The sequence below is a fragment of the Pinus tabuliformis genome, chromosome 1_1 (assembly GCF_031772625.1).
Source record: "Pinus tabuliformis cultivar Carrire ecotype Pingquan chromosome 1_1, CPIR1, whole genome shotgun sequence".
NCBI classification, from domain to species: domain Eukaryota; kingdom Viridiplantae; phylum Streptophyta; class Pinopsida; order Pinales; family Pinaceae; genus Pinus; species Pinus tabuliformis.
Genome location: NC_142297.1, coordinates 532,978,612 through 532,996,608, shown reverse-complemented (window position 1 = coordinate 532,996,608; position 17,997 = coordinate 532,978,612). Strand labels below are relative to the sequence as shown.

Here is a 17,997-nt window from a genome sequence, read left to right as displayed (position 1 = left end):
CGTGGAAAGCGAAGTAGAATCCAACCTCCACTATTTGATAGTAGGAGGTGAGCCACTCATACTAATTTTATATGTGGATGATCTCTTCTTAACAGGGTCATTAGGGATCATGTAGGACTGCAAGATAGGCTTGGTAGCTGAGTTCAAAACGAAGGACTTGGTACTAATGCATTACTTCCTAGGACTAGGGGTATCACAAAGGACAGGGAGATCTTCCTTGGGTAGAAGAGTTCTACCCATCGATTTCTTATAATCCTCTATTAGAGCTCCTGTTAGTTTTTGGTAGCATCTGATGTGCTCTAGACATGAAAATTGGTGGAGAGGCTAAGGCACATGAGTTCTAACAAACCCAAAAACCATTTGGTGAAATTCCACCTGGATTGTATTTTATTAAAATAATTAATATTTTTGATGGGGTTCCTAAGTCTAAACTTAGGAAAATTAAAGTATTAATAGGCATTAATCAAAATATGGGTGAGAAAGATCTAGAAGGAAGATCAAGCCAAGTTTTAATCTTAACCATTGATTAGAGACTTAATCTCGGTCATTGAAGTCTCAACGAGAAAAGTATAAGAAGGAGCCTCGGGGTTCATTAGAAAGACACACAGAGAGAACGAATTGATCTGGAGTTCGATTTCTAGGGCTAGGGAGCTAAGAATTCGAACTAGGTGATCATTCTGCAATAGAGGGGCAGTGATAGTTCAAGGATAATGACAGAGAGGCGGAGAGAAGCTAGTGGAGGCAACGCATCAGCTAAAAGCACTGGCGTTGGGCCAATCTAGGCCCACGCAGACCTGACGCAGAGCCGAAAGGGCCAATGCATTAGCAAAATTTGCCCTCACGCAAAAAATCGAAACTACTAGGGAACTGCCAGAACAGCCGAGAAGGTTGACGTAGAATGCAGAAGAGACAACGCAAAGCTGACGCAGAGCCTATAACGCTAATGCAGGGCCTACACAGGCCAGTGCAGTGATAGTTGGGGTTAGCCAGTTTTGCTATCGGATTAGCCGAAAACTGCAGGGTGAAGTGAGGTAAAACTCACTCAGTTTTATGCCATTGTATTCTGTCTATCACTGGATTGTCGTGAGGGCAACCAACATTGTATTCAGAACTACTACTTAATAATAGAAAACCATCAGAGTTGTTGCACCGGTTTTCCCAAATTGGGTTTTCCTGGGGACTATTTTCTCCAAAAATAACTGTCTCCTATATATCTTATTCTTTGCTCAGTGTTTTGTTTCATGTAATCAAATTTAAAGTAGTGTAGGCTATAGAAGTAATTTGCTTCAGTATTCATAAAATAACTTGATAATGTATATTAAAATCAAGTAGGAGAAGCAAATTCAGTTTTTGCGGCAGTAGGGGCTCGTTGGACTAGGAATTTTCATAGCTCCAACGGCCAAGAATATATCGTAGTCGATCCGTGTGAGTTTTTGGATGATTCACACCTTATCTCAATTAATATTGCTTAATAAACCGCTTTTCCTAAGTTTAGACTTAGGAAATAATTAGAAATACGTTAATAATCTAATTGAGGTACTTCTATGTGGAATTTCTAGAAACAATTTATGGGTTATGGAAAGCTCATGTGTTTTAGCCTCTCCACAAAGTTTCCAGACTAGAACACCTTCGATGCTACAAAAACTAACACTCCTTCTTAGAGAGGAAGGTGTTCTCCCTAATGCTACACATACTGTCACAACACCGTGTTTTTGTACCACCCTTTGTCGCGATATTGATGTTTCGCCACTGCCCACCAACAACTGTGTAACTCTGATGTTGCATCTGTGCTGCTGCTGACACTGTTGAACTGCTGTCAACTTTGCATCACTGCAACTCCCTCTCATGTGTTGTTGTTGCAAATACAACCATTGCAATTGAGAAGCATCCAAAATATTGAATCAATTGTGTTCAGTATGATGTCTCTTGAATCTTGATTGCTACTAGCTGTTGCACTATCCACTGAAGAATTTGCATTGTTGCTGACTCTGCACTGTGCCACTTTACGTTGCTGCCAACTCTGCACTACACTCTTCAACTCCTAGCTTCTCCTAGTCTGCAACTATCACCCTGGAATTTGACCGCATCAACTGGCACTAATCCATCCTGCTACTGAACACGATGGGCCCTCATAGCTAGATAATGATCCATGAGGAGGACACCTCAATGGACCCTGCCCAAGTCTGCAACCCTCTGGGACTACAACTCCATGTCTCCCCACCTCTCTCCGAGAGGTATAGCCGCAAAAATCATAAACTCTTTCTCCAACCTCGAGGACAGCTTGTCGATCTCTGCACACACTGTTGCCTGGTCTTGCTTGTCCTTCTTCCTAAGAGGACATTGTGTACTATAGTGACCGAACTCACCACACCTGAAGCAATTGACCTTTGACAGGTCGTCCTTCTTCTTCACCCCCTTTACCTAGTTGGGACTCTTGGATGTGAGGGCCACATTCTCCTCTTCCTTCTCACTCTTTATGCCCTTGTTGTTGCTACTATTGATGGTGCTCTTTAACAGAGCTCGCCTCAACTCCTCCTGTTGTAGATCTGCCCACATCCTGTCCCATCCAGGCAAAGTGCCTCTGCTCAATATGCTTTGGACAAACGCATGCTAGCCCTTCAAGACACTATTTGTTGCTAACCGTACAAACTCTGTGGGTTGGGGCGCCTCCCCAAAAGTTGATATTTGATCTCGGACATCTTGAATCCTTATGAGGAAGGGATTTATGCCTTCTCCCTTCTGCATCCTGACGCTTCTTGGCTTCTCCTATAGAAACATCTTGTATTTCTTGAAATAACTCCGATATAGCATGGAGAGAGCATCCCAAATTTCCTTGGCGGCATTCTTGCTAGAAACATGCGAGACTATATGATCTCGGACTGCAGCCAAAATCATTCACTTCACCCTCGCCATTTTTTTTTGCACTCCTTCAGTTGATCTGTGTCCTGAGGTACTGCTACCACATTGTCCACATAGTCTTTCAGGCCATATTCATCTAGAAAGAAGGACATTATAGCCTTCCAGTTGACATAGTTGGGGGTTCCCTCTAACCTAAGATGATCCCTAAGCCCAATTGTGGCCATCTCGAATTTGTTGGAAAGCTCCCTCTTTCCCTCTGATGGGTTGTTGATTCTGTTACTCGCACTCCCTTCTGGAGTGAGGAAGTTTGCTCTCTTAGCTACTGCCAATCTACTATAGGAAAAATTGGACTTGTAAAACTCAAATTCCCTTGAGAGAAATTTTCCCGCTGGTATGTGTACTTTTCTCTTCAACACAATGTTGATTCTGCAACAAAAAATTGTTGCAAAACCCTCTACGTCCAACTACAAATTGCTGCAAAACCTTCTGCATCCAATCAACGAATCTACTGAGCAAAAATCATTGTTGTTGCTGCTCCCTCTGCCTACTGGAATCACTATTTCGAGCAACTCGAACTTTCTGCCTACCTGCAACTGAAAATCAAACCTTGCCCAACATTTTGAATTCCCTGTCTAGGTATTGTGCGGCACCAGAAAAATTTTGGACTACTTCTCCTCTAAACAACGAAATTTTCTTCTTCCACTTTTCAGCTTCCCGATTAATCAAACACGCTCTGATACCATGTGAAAATTTCAAGTCTTAAAACCTATTGCGGTGACTGGAATTGATTCTTCTAATTGTAATATGTTAATTAATTTAACAAATTATTTGCTATGGCAAATACCAAATTAATCACAGTACAACATTCACAAATAAAACCGCGGAAGAATGATAGCTCTAGAAACTGAGAAAATTCTAGCACACACACATAATAATTAACAGTGATTTTTGGACAAATGTCCCCGGAAAAAAACCCAACTTGGGAAAACTGGTGTAGTCACTCACTGTTTTTATTATTATGCAGCAATGAAATTCGAAGTACAATCTCGATGCCTCAAAATTGGCAATCCACAAGAAGAAAATTTGGCCAAAATTATTTAAGGGGAATTCCCTTCCACCACAAGCAACCCTGACACAACTTTGCCTGAAAATAATCATCCCCCTGAATCCTCTACGCAACGCTTGCGCAGACCGTTAGATGTCTAACCCAAAACTGCCTCTAATCAAGTCATTCTTCCTGTCTCTACTGAGGAAAATGATTCTTCGACCTTATGGAAGGCTTTCAAGGCCTCTGGAAGCTGAATCGATTTTTCCCACAACCAAATTGAATTTCCCTTTGAAGTTAACTACACAATCCTTTGCATTACTTTATTAATAATAACTCAGGTTCTTGTTTGCTGCATCCCTAGATTTGGAAAACTTCCTCCAGATCAATGTCCCTTCCACTCTCTGTCTCTGCTTCACTACTCAAGCTTGAACTCTTCCAGCACTACTGGCTCTCTAGAAAATTGAACCCTCCAAGGAAATCAAACTCTTTGTGGTTCTCACAAGTGTATCAAGTGTGTTCTCCATCTACCCATTGACTTCTTATAATCCTCTGTTGGAGTGCCAATGGCCAAGATTAAAACTTAATAAAGGGTCAAGATCATGTCAAGGTCAATTCGTGCCAGTTTCTACATAATTTACACCTTATCTCAATTAATATTAATTAATTAACCCCTTTTCCTAAGTTTAGATTTAGGAAATAATTAGAAATAGGTTAATAATCTAATTGAGGTACTTCTAGGTGGAATTTCCAGAAACGATTTCTGGGATATGGAGAGCCCATGTGCTTTAACCTCTCCACAAAGTTTCGAGACTAGAACACTTTCAATGCTACAAAAACAAACATCGATTTTGTGTGGATATATAGATGCAAATTGGGAAGGCAGCTCGATGGATTGGAAAAGCACCTCAGGGTGTTGCTTCAGTATTGGATCAGGCATTGTCTCTTGGTGCAGCAGGAATCATAAAGACGTGGCACTGAGTTCTACAGAGGCAGATTACATGGCAGCTATGATGGCCACATGTAGAGCTATTTGGCTTTGGAAGCTTCTAGTGGGTTTGTATGCTCAGCGGATGGATTCGACCAGTATCTACTATAATAATCAAAGTTGCATCAGGGTCTCTGATAGCCAAATCTTTCTTGATAGGTCGAAGAATATCGATATAAGATACCACTTCATTAGAGATTGTGTCCAGCGTAGATAATTTTGGCTACAACATGTTTCCACAGATCGGCAGGGTTGCAAATATTCTCATGAGGGCCTTCAGTAAGGGAAAGTTTGTCTACTCTAAGGAAAAGATGGACGTTGTGGAGAACACCTTCCTCGCTAAGAGAGAGTGTTAGTTTTTGGTAGCAATGGACAAGCTTCTTATTTCTATGGTGTCTATGAGGCCAAGGAACACATTTTCTCAAGGATCTTGCCCATCTACAGTTATTTCGAACTAAAACTCTAGATCTCCCCACCTCCCCAACTCTAGAGGGCGGTGTACTATCAGTTGCATGTGTTCTCTTATAAAGAAAACTCATGCATGCAGTCGAGGCATCATTCCTTGAGGATTGCACAGTTCTGACAATGTGTGACAGCGCAAGGAAATAGGAGCTTGGAGGGCAGAGAGGAAGGCTTGTGAGAAGCCAAGTTTGCCTGTGAGAATCTGTGAGGATTGTATTGAGTGCTAGCTAGCTGTGAGAGCTAAGGCTTTGTATAATTCTTATGTATTTCCACCTTGTATGATAATACAGATAGTGGGGTTTTTACCTGAGGCTTTCCTCGAAGTATTTTCATGTGTACTGTGCATTGATTCTTCTTCTTCTGGTTATATGTGTTCAGCTCGATCTTGCTCAATCTTTAAGCTTCCACAAATTGATAGTAGAAGTAGGTTATAGTATTTTGCTTTGGTTATATTGCATTATCGGGTTAACCTGCAACAAATCTACAGAGCTGGATTTGTAGACAGAATTTCTACATGGTATCGGAGCCAAGTTTATTGGAGTTGTGAACAATATACGGAGAAGAGAATTTGAAGTTTGAAGTTCGACGTTGCAGGTGCAAATCGAATTCATATCATACTTCAGGTTGGCCAATGGCGTTCTATGGCTTGAGACTCGAGTATGCCTTGGAAGGTAGCTCGAATTACATAGCATGGAAAGATAGAATGGAGGCTGTATTAGAAGACAATGGCTTGAAGGATTTCATTGATCAAGAAATCCCAAAGCCAGCTGCAACTAATGCACAAGAGTTGGCTGAGTGGAAGAAGTGTGTGGCGAAGGCGAGATGGGTCATCCTTGAGGGAGTTCGAAACCATATTGTCTCGAGTCTCCATGGGAAGAATACTCCATTTTCAATGTCGAAGAGATTGAAGGACCTTTACCAAAACAGTAGTGACCAGAGGAAATTGGCGCCCAAGGATAAGCTTCGAAGAATCAAGATGGAGAACGGCAATACTATTTCCACATATCTGAACAAGCTCACAACCTGCAGAGATGAGCTTGGCAGTGTGGGAATAACTACTGTCGATGATGATATGGTGAGCCTCGCTCTCCACAGCCTTTCAAAGAGTTGGAATAGCTACTAGGACTCTATGAATGGAAGGGAGAAACTACCAAATTGGGAACGACTGTGGTCGGATCTTATGCAGGAGGAGATCAGGAGGAGCACACGAGATGGTTCTTCATCCAAAAATGATGATGAAGAAAATCTGGCCTTAGCAAGTAAGGCAAGGAAAGGGAAGGGGAAGGCTTCCCATTCCAAATCGAATTCTTCTCATGGAGGGAAGAAGGGTGACATGTCTAAAGTGAGATGCTTTAATTGTCACGAGATGGGACATTATGCGACTAAATGCCCATTGAAGAAGTCCAAGAAGGGATCCTTGGAAGGATCGGAAGGTGAGGCATTAGCCTCTCAATTCGAAATGGACTTTACCCTCATCGCATGCATGGTGTCATGGATGATGGGTTGTCTTTGGTATCTTGATAGTGGAGCCTCATTCCACATGACTGGCGATAAAAGTTTCTTCAGTGCCTTAAAGGAGAAAAACCTCAAGATGCGCATAGAGATGGGTAACGATAGAAGGTATAGTGTTTTAGGAGTGGGCACAGTTGCTTTTCAGACGGAGCTTAGACCTCCTATCACCTTAACAAATGTGATCTATGTGTTTGGAATAAAGAAGAACTTGGTATCGGTCGCGATGTTGGAGGACAAAGGCTACGATGTTGTCTTTAGTAAGGGAAAAGTTTTCCTTAGACACATCACCACAAGACAGGTGAAACAGATCAGTTCACGAGTTAAGAACCTGTATGCTCTTGAGGTTCAAGATGCATGCAAAGCCTTGACGAGCAAGGCAAATGTTAGAGACTTGGTGGTTGAGAGGGAGAGTAAATTACCTCTCAACATGCAGCTCCAGAAGAAGTCTCAGACAACTGTGGAGGAGCCACAATTGGAGAAACAGAGAGGAGACCGAGTGAAGAGATCCACTCATGCAGATACCTCCATTAGGGGGAAATTTCGATCCAAGTGGGCAGAGGGATTACATGCAGCCATACCTCTAGGTATGAGGTGGGGCAATGTGAAGTGATAGCTCCATGAAGGCTGAAATTGGGTAGGGTCCATCGAGAGGTTTTATCTCATGGATCGTACCTTGCTAAAGGAGCCCAAAGTACATAGTAGCGAGAGAATTCAGTGAGATTGATGCAGTCAAAGATCAAAGTGACAAAGGCTAGAGTAGTGAAATACTGAAGAGCGCAGAGAAGGATTGACAACAGTGTAGAAAGGCAGAGTTAGCAGAAGCGCAAAGTTTTCAGTTGATAGAGGCAATAGGAGTCAGAGACTTTGATGACAGATGCATCATACTGATTCAGGTTGGATTTCTTTTTTGTTTCTAGAGTTGCTAGAGCAACAACACTAGAAAGAAGTGTTGCATGCATAACATTCCAAAGGTTCACAATCGATGTCGAGTTAAATTCCTCTCTTGTTGAGAGGGAGTACTGAAAATAGCAACAAGAAATGATAAAAATAGAATCCAAAATATTCCAATTTTAATTTGTCCTTGAATTAAATTGTGAATTAAAATTCGACTTTAGTCTTACCAACTGCCTGAAAGTAATTAATTAATTCATCTTGGACTAATTAGTTGGATAAATTCAAGTTAAGAGTCTTTTTGAAGTCATGCAACAGTTATCCCTTTATTAAGGAGATAAGATTTTGTTATATTTGAGTTGTAATTAGTTAACTCAGTGTACTGAGTTAAGTCTAGTTAAATTAGCTCCAAACTGTTTGAGGAACTAATTGTGAGTTATCAGTCAGTTGATGCATGCATGCACTCAACTAGTGTACTCCAGATAACTGAAGATTCTCTCATCAGAAACTCATGCATGTTTATTCTGAGAAAGACTTAGTTGAGATTAAAGACAAGGACAGTGTACAATCAGTGGCATGTGTTCTCTTATAAAGAAAACTCATGCATGCAATCAAGGCATCATTCCTTGAGTACTGCGCAGTTCTGACAGTGTGTGAGAGCAGTGTTCCACTAGGTGAGGTGAGAATCATCCACTAGGAACAACGCAAGGAAATAGGAGCTTGGAGGGCAAAGAGGAAGGCTTGTGAGAAGCCAAGTTTGCCTGTGAACATCTGTGAGGATTGTACTGAGAGCTGGCTAGCTGTGAGAGCTAAGGCTTTGTATAATTCTGATGTATTTCCACCTTGTATGATAATATAGATAGTGGGGTTTTTAGCTGAAGCTTTCCCCGAAGTATTTTCATGTGTATTGTGCATTGATTCTTCTTCTTCCGGTTATATGTGTTCAGCTCGATCTTGCTCAATCTTTAAGCTTCCACAAATTGATAGTAGAAGTAGGTTATAGTATTTTGCTTTGGTTATATTGGATTATCAAGTTAACCTGCAACAGATCTATAGAGCTAGATTTTTAAACAAAATTTCTACAGACTTCCCTTCTTCTTTCAATGTTGGGCACTTCCGACACTACTCTCTTGTTTCACCTGCAGCTCTGATACCATGTGAAAAATCGGTTATCTGATTGCTACTGCAGCAAACTAATGATATTTCTCGTACTTGTTAAATTACTTTAACAAGTTACTTGCAGTGTGTTGACCTCTACTGGTCAACTTCCCATGCAGTACACCCTCTTTTCTTGGCAGAAAGGGGTAGCACCTGAACGACGTGTCTGTGCCAGCCTACAGTCATCAGCAGCTTGATCATTTCAATTGTAAACCCAGTCTGCATGTATGAATTGTAAATAATCTAAGCAGATCAGAGTCATGTATGTAAAATTGCCTAGGTGGACCTAACTTTCTATGATAATCTATGTCCCGGAAGGTTTTTCGTCTCACCGATCCATGGATCGGCAGAGTTTTCCTTCAAACCTGACCCCAAAGTCGGGATGGATTTTGTCATTAGAACTTTAGGAGAATCCTAGTGTGTTAATATGCTAGATTATAGTTGTGTCGCAGAACTGGGTGATTTATGAGGGTCTATGTTAAGTGGGCTTGTCCCCTTGAGATGTAAGTTGTAAAAGTCATGATGTAATGTGTCTTGAGGGTCGAAAAATGTTTTAAATCCCCTCGTGAGTCCTAAGTCCTAGGTCCTGGGTGGTGTTTCCAAAGGTTTAGTTCGATGATCCATTTAAAAAATGAAATAAAATAAATAAAAAATTTAAAAATTTAAAAAAATGAAATAAATAAAAAATAATAAAAAAAAAAATTAAAAATTTAAAAAATAATAATAAAATAATAAATAATAAAAAAATTCAAAAAATTTAAAAATTTAAAAAAATGAAATAAATAATAAAATAATAAAAAAAATTTAAAAATTTAAAAAATAATAATAAAATAATAAATAATAAGAAATTTTAAAAATTTAATAAAAAAAAAGTAATTGAATAAATCGACGGATGAGATCAAGAGATGTCTTGATCTTCATCAACGGTCGAGATCATTTCTACATGGATCATTCGAACTAGCCGTTGGGATCATTTCCTTTATATAGGGTCTTAGGTGGTCATTTCAGATTCATTCGATCTGTGAGTCAGATACTGAAGAAGCTCTCTTGTAAATCTGTTTCTGGTTAATAAAGGAAGACTTTGGGGTCCATATCTTGCTGGTGTTACTCTCTTGGAATGCTGTGAGATCATTTCATTTTTGGCATATGTTATTTTCAGCCATTAATATTAGCTTCTTGTAGAGTATTGTGAGCACAGGTATCTTGTTCACTTGCTGGGGTTTGGGTGCTGTTAGGGTTTCTGAAGTAATGGCAGGTATCTCCATTACTGTTTGAGATCTAGCAGCATTTTTGCCCTCTTTGTTGACGGTTGTTTTGAGCTGTGCAGAAAACATTTTCTGAAGGAAATTTGTAGGCGTTCGGGAAGTTCTCGGCTGAACCAGCCAACTCCCGCAAGCATTTTTTTTGCTGAGCCCAGTTGGACTTGATACTGGGTCTATCATTCGGTTTATTTTTCTAAGTTTGCATGAGAGATTTTCTGAAGTTCTTCACAGTGACGATCTGAAATTTCTGTTCTTTAAAATGTTTTCCGTGCTTATTGCTGAATCTGGCTGTTAAGGGGTCAAATCTGTAAATTAATTAGCTGATCTAGGGTTTTAATTTTTGCTTTATGCAGTTTTTTATTAGGGTTTAGGGTTTTTTTTTTTGTTTCATTTTAGCACATTCATCTTTTCGAAGTTTTTTTTTTAATCGCTGGATATCGTTTTGGTCATGTGATTTAGCTGATGATAGATGGTTGCTGTCCATGGTCCATGTTCCTATATCATTTAACAAGTAATCGTTTCTACATTAATCTCCTAAGGCACTGGTCTGCTCAATTAATCAAATCATTTTAGTGCTTTTTATATCGTATCTCGTGTCTCCCAACCAACTGGTCTACAGTAGGTCTCATCATCTCACAGGGACTACCCCCCTTAGCCGCGGGAGACAGGCTTAAACAGAGGGATCGGGGATCTGAGTGACAGCCCCCGGTCTGAGCGTTGTCGTGTCAATCCGCGCGACAACATTTTTTGGCGCCGTTGCCGGGGATAGAGTTTTTCTGTCCTTGGTTTTTCAATATCTTTTCATCATTCATCGTTCATCTGTCTATCATTCGTTTGAGCCGGCAATGACAACATTTTTTGGCGCCGTTGCCGGGGATAGAGTTTTTTTGTCCTTGGTGTTTCATCGACATTCATCTTATCATTTTTCTCATCTCTCACTTGAGCTGGCAAATTCAACCTTTTGGGTTATCATTTGGATCTTTTATTGCTTTATTTTTCGCCATATCAGTAGCATCTCTTCGGTCTGTTTTTTGTTTGGGTGGCGACTCCACTTTCTCATTTTTCCCAGACAAGAAGCTTTCCTCATATCTGCTTGTGGTTACCTTTTGGATCCTAGAATCAGATTCATTGTTCAAGTGGCGACTCCACTTCTCTCATCTCTTAATTTTCTTGAGCAAAAATCTCTTTCTATCATCCATTTGATCCTTCATTGTTCATCATGGATTATTCATTTAAACCATGTCATTTTACTGATAATCTCCATGATCTTCCGAAAGAGGCCGTTGGTAAATTATTTAAGTTCTCGGGTGGTGATTCGGTCACTGTTGAACAACATTTAAACAGGTTTACTTGTGTAATGATCTTATATTGTAGATTTCCTCAATTTAATCATGAAGATTTCAAGATGCGTCTATTTGTCCATTCTTTAAAGGGTGATGCCTTGAATTGGTTTAATAATTTTCCTAATGATTTTTTCACTTCTTTACAAGACATTCTCAATGCTTTTAAAGATAGATATGATAGTCCAAACAGCTTGCCTTCTGCCTCTAAAATTGTGCAACAGAATGAAAGTAATTTGATAAGAGGTCCAGCTGAAAGATCCCAAGACGATTCATCATGTCAGAATGTGTCATCCACCGGAAATATTGCAGATCAAGTTCATGATAGTGAAAAATCAGGGACAAATGACAATGAAAGGCAAGAGCAAAAGCAAACTTTACGAAATCTAATGATGCTGGTAAGGAATATGGAAATCAACCAAACTAATTATGTCAATGATGTGAAAACTTTATGCGCCCACCTGGAAAAACGTAATAGGGAGATTGAGGTCACGCAAAGTCACCATGCTAGAGAAATTGAGGCCATGAAAACTAAATATGAAACAGAAATTGGAAACATGCATAGCAAGATGTCAGTCTTAGAAGAGAATATGGTGACCATTAAAGCTGATCATGATAGGGAAATTGACTCTATGCAAAACAATTTATTAACTGTGGATGAGGAAATGACTATCATAACGTTCAATCATAACAATCAGTTGGCTGACATGCAAGCGAATCATGAAGAAGAAATAAATTCCATGCAACATTGCTTGATGGACATAAAAGAAAAGAATGATAAAGTAATAAAACACATGCAAGAGCACCATGCCATACAAATCAGTGCTATAAGGGATGAATTCTCTAGACAGATGAATGCCATTAGAATACAGGTTCAAAGGTTTCAACAATTGGAAGATAAGAGAAACCAGCAAACATCAACAGATCAGGAGTCTTCTCATTTGCTGCAACAAGATTCATCTTATTATTGGGAGGTTGTTGATTCGATTGAAAGATGGTTGATTGAGGGCGATCCAGACAGACTTAAGAATGATAAAGATCAGATGCAAGATGAAGAAAGACATAGCACGCATATCTTACATACTTCATCTGATAGCTTTGAAACAGAAAGTACCAGGTCATCAGTAATTCAACCAGCCAGAAACAAAAAGCGCAAGAGAAAGAAAATGAGAAGAAGATTTGACGCATCAGACGGCCGCAAGCAGCTTGATTTTCGGATGGGAAAGAATCCTACCATATGCAAAATGGGACATGGCACATCCGACAAGCAGCCGACAGATTTGCCTGAAAGCAGGCAAATGCTCAGTATGCACTATATTGAACACATCTGATGCCATAGGGCATCCTTTGTATCGTATTTCTAACCCTACTCCTTGTTTTTCCCGCATTTTCGTTTCTGCTTTAGATAGTTAATAAATGAAGAGCTTGTATCTTTATTGTGCTTAATGTATATGATGATTTTGGATGGACGCTACTTATTTTTGTGTTGTATGGATGCAGATTCTGGATTCTCACATTCCTGCAAGCAGCAACGTGTCCCCAAGTAGAGCCAGATGTTGACCTCTACTGGTCAACTTCCCATGCAGTACACCCTCTTTTCTTGGCAGAAAGGGGTAGCACCTGAACGACGTGTCCGTGCCAGCCTACAGTCATCAGCAGCTTGATCATTTCAATTGTAAACCCAGTCTGCATGTATGAATTGTAAATAATCTAAGCAGATCAGAGTCATGTATGTAAAATTGCCTAGGTGGACCTAACTTTCTATGATAATCTATGTCCCGGAAGGTTTTTCGTCTCACCGATCCATGGATCGGCAGAGTTTTCCTTCAAACCTGACCCCAAAGCCGGGATGGATTTTGTCATTAGAACTTTAGGGGAATCCTAGTGTGTTAATATGCTAGATTATAGTTGTGTCGCAGAACTGGGTGATTTATGAGGGTCTGTGTTAAGTGGGCTTGTCCCCTTGAGATGTAAGTTGTAAAAGTCATGATGTAATGTGTCTTGAGGGTCGAAAAAAGTTTTAAATCCCCTCGTGAGTCCTAAGTCCTAGGTCCTGGGTGATGTTTCCAAAGGTTTAGTTCGATGATCCATTTAAAAAATGAAATAAAATAATAAAATAAATAAAAAATTTAAAAATTTAAAAAATGAAATAAAAAAAAAAATAATAAAAAAAAATTAAAAAATTTAAAAATTTAAAAAATAATAAAAAAATAATAAATAATAAAAAAATTTAAAAATTTAAAAATTTAAAAAAATGAAATAAATAAAAAAATAATAAAAAAAAATTTAAAATTTAAAAATTTAAAAAATAATAAATAATAAGAAATTTAAAAAATTTAATAATAAAAAATTAATTGAATAAATCGACGGATGAGATCAAGAGATGTCTTGATCTTCATCAACGGTCGAGATCATTTCTACATGGATCATTCGAACTAGCCGTTGGGATCATTTCCTTTATATAGGGTCTTAGGTGGTCATTTCAGATTCATTCGCTCTGTGAGTCAGATACTGAAGAAGCTCTCTTGTAAATCTGTTTCTGGTTAATAAAGGAAGACTTTGGGGTCCATATCTTGCTGGTGTTACTCTCTTGGAATGCTGTGAGATCATTTCATTTTTTGCATATGTTATTTTCAGCCATTAATATTAGCTTCTTGTAGAGTATTGTGAGCACAGGTATCTTGTTCACTTGCTGGGGTTTGGGTGCTGTTAGGGTTTCTGAAGTAATGGCAGGTATCTCCATTACTGTTTGAGATCTAGCAGCATTTTTGCCCTCTTTGTTGACGGTTGTTTTGAGCTGTGCAGAAAACATTTTCTGAAGGAAATTTGTGGGCGTTCGGGGAAGTTCTCGGCTGAACCAGCCAACTCCCGCAAGCATTTTTTTTGCTGAGCCCAGTTGGACTTGATACTGGGCCTATCATTCGGTTTATTTTTCTAAGTTTGCATGAGAGATTTTCTGAAGTTCTTCACAGTGACGATCTGAAATTTCTGTTCTTTAAAATGTTTTCCGTGCTTATTGCTGAATCTGGCTGTTAAGGGGTCAAATCTGTAAATTAATTAGCTGATCTAGGGTTTTAATTTTTGCTTTATGCAGTTTTTTATTAGGGTTTAGGGTTTTTTTTTTGGTTTCATTTTAGCACATTCATCTTTTCGAAGTTTTTTTTTTAATCGCTGGATATCGTTTTGGTCATTTGATTTAGCTGATGATAGATGGTTGCTGTCCATGGTCCATGTTCCTATATCATTTAACAAGTAATCGTTTCTACATTAATCTCCTAAGGCACTGGTCTGCTCAATTAATCAAATCATTTTAGTGCTTTTTATATCGTATCTCGTGTCTCCCAACCAACTGGTCGACAGTTGGTCTCATCATCTCACAGGGACTACCCCCCTTAGCCGCGGGAGACAGGCTTAAACAGAGGGATCGGGGATCTGAGTGACAGCCCCCGGTCTGAGCGTTGTCGTGTCAATCCACGCGACAACACAGTGTTCTATGGAAAATATTGAAATACATACACTGCAGCCTGCACAAATAAATACAGTGGAAAATAAATACAGAACAGGATAGAAATAAACATCACACACGTCAAAACAATTATTTTTGGACAAATGTCCCCAGAAAAACGTAGTGTGGGAAAACCAATGCAACAGCTAAGGGTTTTATTATTAAGTAGTAGTAATTTTGAGTACAATTCGTTGGATGCCCAACTAGCTATCCGATACAGAGAAAACCTAGACAAAATTAATACTGAGATGATCTCAGCCTGTTACTGGAAGATCCGGCTCTGATCCGGCAAGAAACGACCCTCTGCGTCCCTTCTGCGTCAGCCTCTTCGCAGAACTGCGTCAACCCAACACAGTGTCTACATCACCTCTATTGGGGACTGCATGTGAAAATTCCTAATCCTCAAGGAACCCCTATTGCAGGAAATCTGAATCTGCTTTACCTACTTTATTTTTAAATTACATTCATCAAGTTATTCTTTTGAATACTGAAGCAAATTACCTCTGCAGCCTACACTAATTAAATATTTGATCTCATGAAACAAAAAACAGAGCAAAAAACAAGATACATAGGACACACTTATTTTTGGACACAATAGTCCCTTGAAAAACTCAAATGCAAGAAAACCGATGCAGCAACTCAGAGGGTTTTATTATTATGCAGGAGAAATATCTAAATACAAATCTAGGATGCACATCTAGCAATCCTTCAATGATAAAAATTTTGGCAGAAAATCTAAGTGAGTCTTACCTCACTTCACCCGACAGAATTCCAATTGATCTAACACAAGACTGGCTAACCTCGGCTATTTTTGCGCTGGCCCTGTGTAGGCTATGCGTCACCTCTTCTGCCTTCTACATCAGCTTTCCCAGTTGTTCCGGCTTCTACGTGATGGGCAACTTTTCTGCTCTGCGTCAATGTTGCGAGGGCCCAGACTGGCCCAACGTCAACTCTCCTGGCTATTGCGTTGCCTCTCTGCTGGATCTCTTCGCCTCTCTGTCTGTATTCTCCGAAAAGTACTTCTCTCAGATTCTCACTGCCCCTCTGCGGCAAAGTGATCACTTAATTCAAAATCCTTAGCAAACCCTACCCTAGGAATCGAATTCTTGATCAATTTGTTCCCTCCATGTGTGTTTCCAAATGAAACCCAAGCCTCCATTTTATACTTTTCCTATTGAGTCTTCAACGGTCGAGATTAAATCTTCGATCAACGGCTAAGATTAAAACATGACTTGATCTGCCTTCTAGATCATTCTCACCCATATTTTGATTAATAGGGACACCATTAAAAATATTAATTATTTTAATAAAATACAATCCGGGTGGAATTTCACCAAACGGTTTCTAGGTTCTTTAGAACTCATGTGTCTTAGCCTATCCACCAATTTTCAAGGCTAGAGCACTTCTGATGCTACCAAAAACTAACAGTGCGTTGCTCCTCCTTCTAACCCTCTGTTCGCTGGAAACTTCAACTTTCAACCTCCCGGTCTAACACCCAGGCTCCCAGCTTCTGAAACTCAATTCCTCAGCAGGAATTTGATCTCCCTCTCAGAGTTTGCGCTGCCAATACGTCAGCTCTACATGGGCCAACGTCAACCTCTCTAGTCATCGTTCTTCCCTCTCTGCCTTGTACTCTCCGGCCCAAGAAAACTCCCAACCGGATATTATCCCTGTCCCTCACTGCAAAAGATCACTTCAAATTTCTCTCCAGCAGCTTCTCTGCTTCATAAATTTGATCTTCGAATCTTCACTCGATGTGTTCTCCAAGTGCCCATCAAGCCTCCTCTTATAATCCTCTCACTCATTAATCAACGACCCAAATTAGATCATAATCAATGGCTAGGATCATATTGACTTGATCTTTGTCTTCTTCTAGAAGTTTCACCCACAGTTTAGTTAATACCCATTAATTATTTTAATTTACTATGTTTAGACTTAGGGATCCATTAAAAATAATTAATTATTCTAATAACATTGTTTCCAGGTGGAATTTCCCAAAAAGATTTCAGACTTAGAGCACATCCGATGCTACCAGAAATCAACAAACAACAAGTGGGCACTTTATAATGGCGTGCCCTTCTATAGTGGGCTTTGGAATGTGCTAATTTCTCCAAGCTCCAAATGGAGCTAACCAAGTATCCTATTAGGTGGTTGGTACCTTTAAAGGGGATATTATGTCCAAGGTACATCCTTTAAAGGGTAGTGGTATGTGATAAAAAAATGAATAGAGTAGGAAATGAAAGGGTCGGCCCTGAGCTACATGCTGGGGTACAAGGGTAGGCTAATAGAAGGGGAAGCCCACACTTGGGTATATAATGTATAGGAGTAAGCAATTGTAGTGAATGAAGTGCTCCGGCCTTGATTTTTCCACCCTTCATTATATGCCTTTTCCCTTTTATGATTTTTCTTTAATTAATTGCTCGGGGCTCAAGGGATAAGAGCATGATGTGTAAGGTATAGCAGTGGATGCCCACTAGGGGTTGGAGTTATCAAACATGATGCAGAGTCATTGTGCAAAGGATCTTACCATAACAAACACAAGTCGAAAGTGGCAAACAAAGCTAGTAACAACCAATAGGGGTTGTACAGAGTATATGAGTTTGTGAAATTTTACAATATGATTGATAATGGTCTGCCCTCAAAGGGAGAGAATGAGACCATATTGGTTCAGGGTTTGACAACAGATTTCCAGAGTGTCTCAAAGAACAGAGACAAACCTACAAGGAATATCTTCGCAGATCTATAAACCAGAAATAGTGCTAATAGGACATAGCACAGGGCTACAATCTAGATATGGAAGCAAACCAAAAGGTTTGTAGAAAAGCCATAGTGAAGAGGAATATTCAGCAACAAGAGGCTTCTAAGACAAGTTTAAAGGGAGTAGGTTTTTGAGGATGATTCCAAACCAAGAGACTAGGAAAGCTTCTGATTCAGAGGGAACAGTCATGGCAGTGGATGCAACTCCAAGATCGGAG

At 39.6% G+C, this 17,997-nt stretch overlaps 1 protein-coding gene across 1 annotated transcript in view; it reads right to left on the bottom strand.

Moving 5' to 3' along the window:
- LOC149214137 (uncharacterized) overlaps window positions 1–17,997 on the bottom strand; it is a 372,058-nt gene that overhangs the window by 49,961 nt on the left and 304,100 nt on the right. The gene's annotated exons all lie outside the window — the stretch shown is intronic.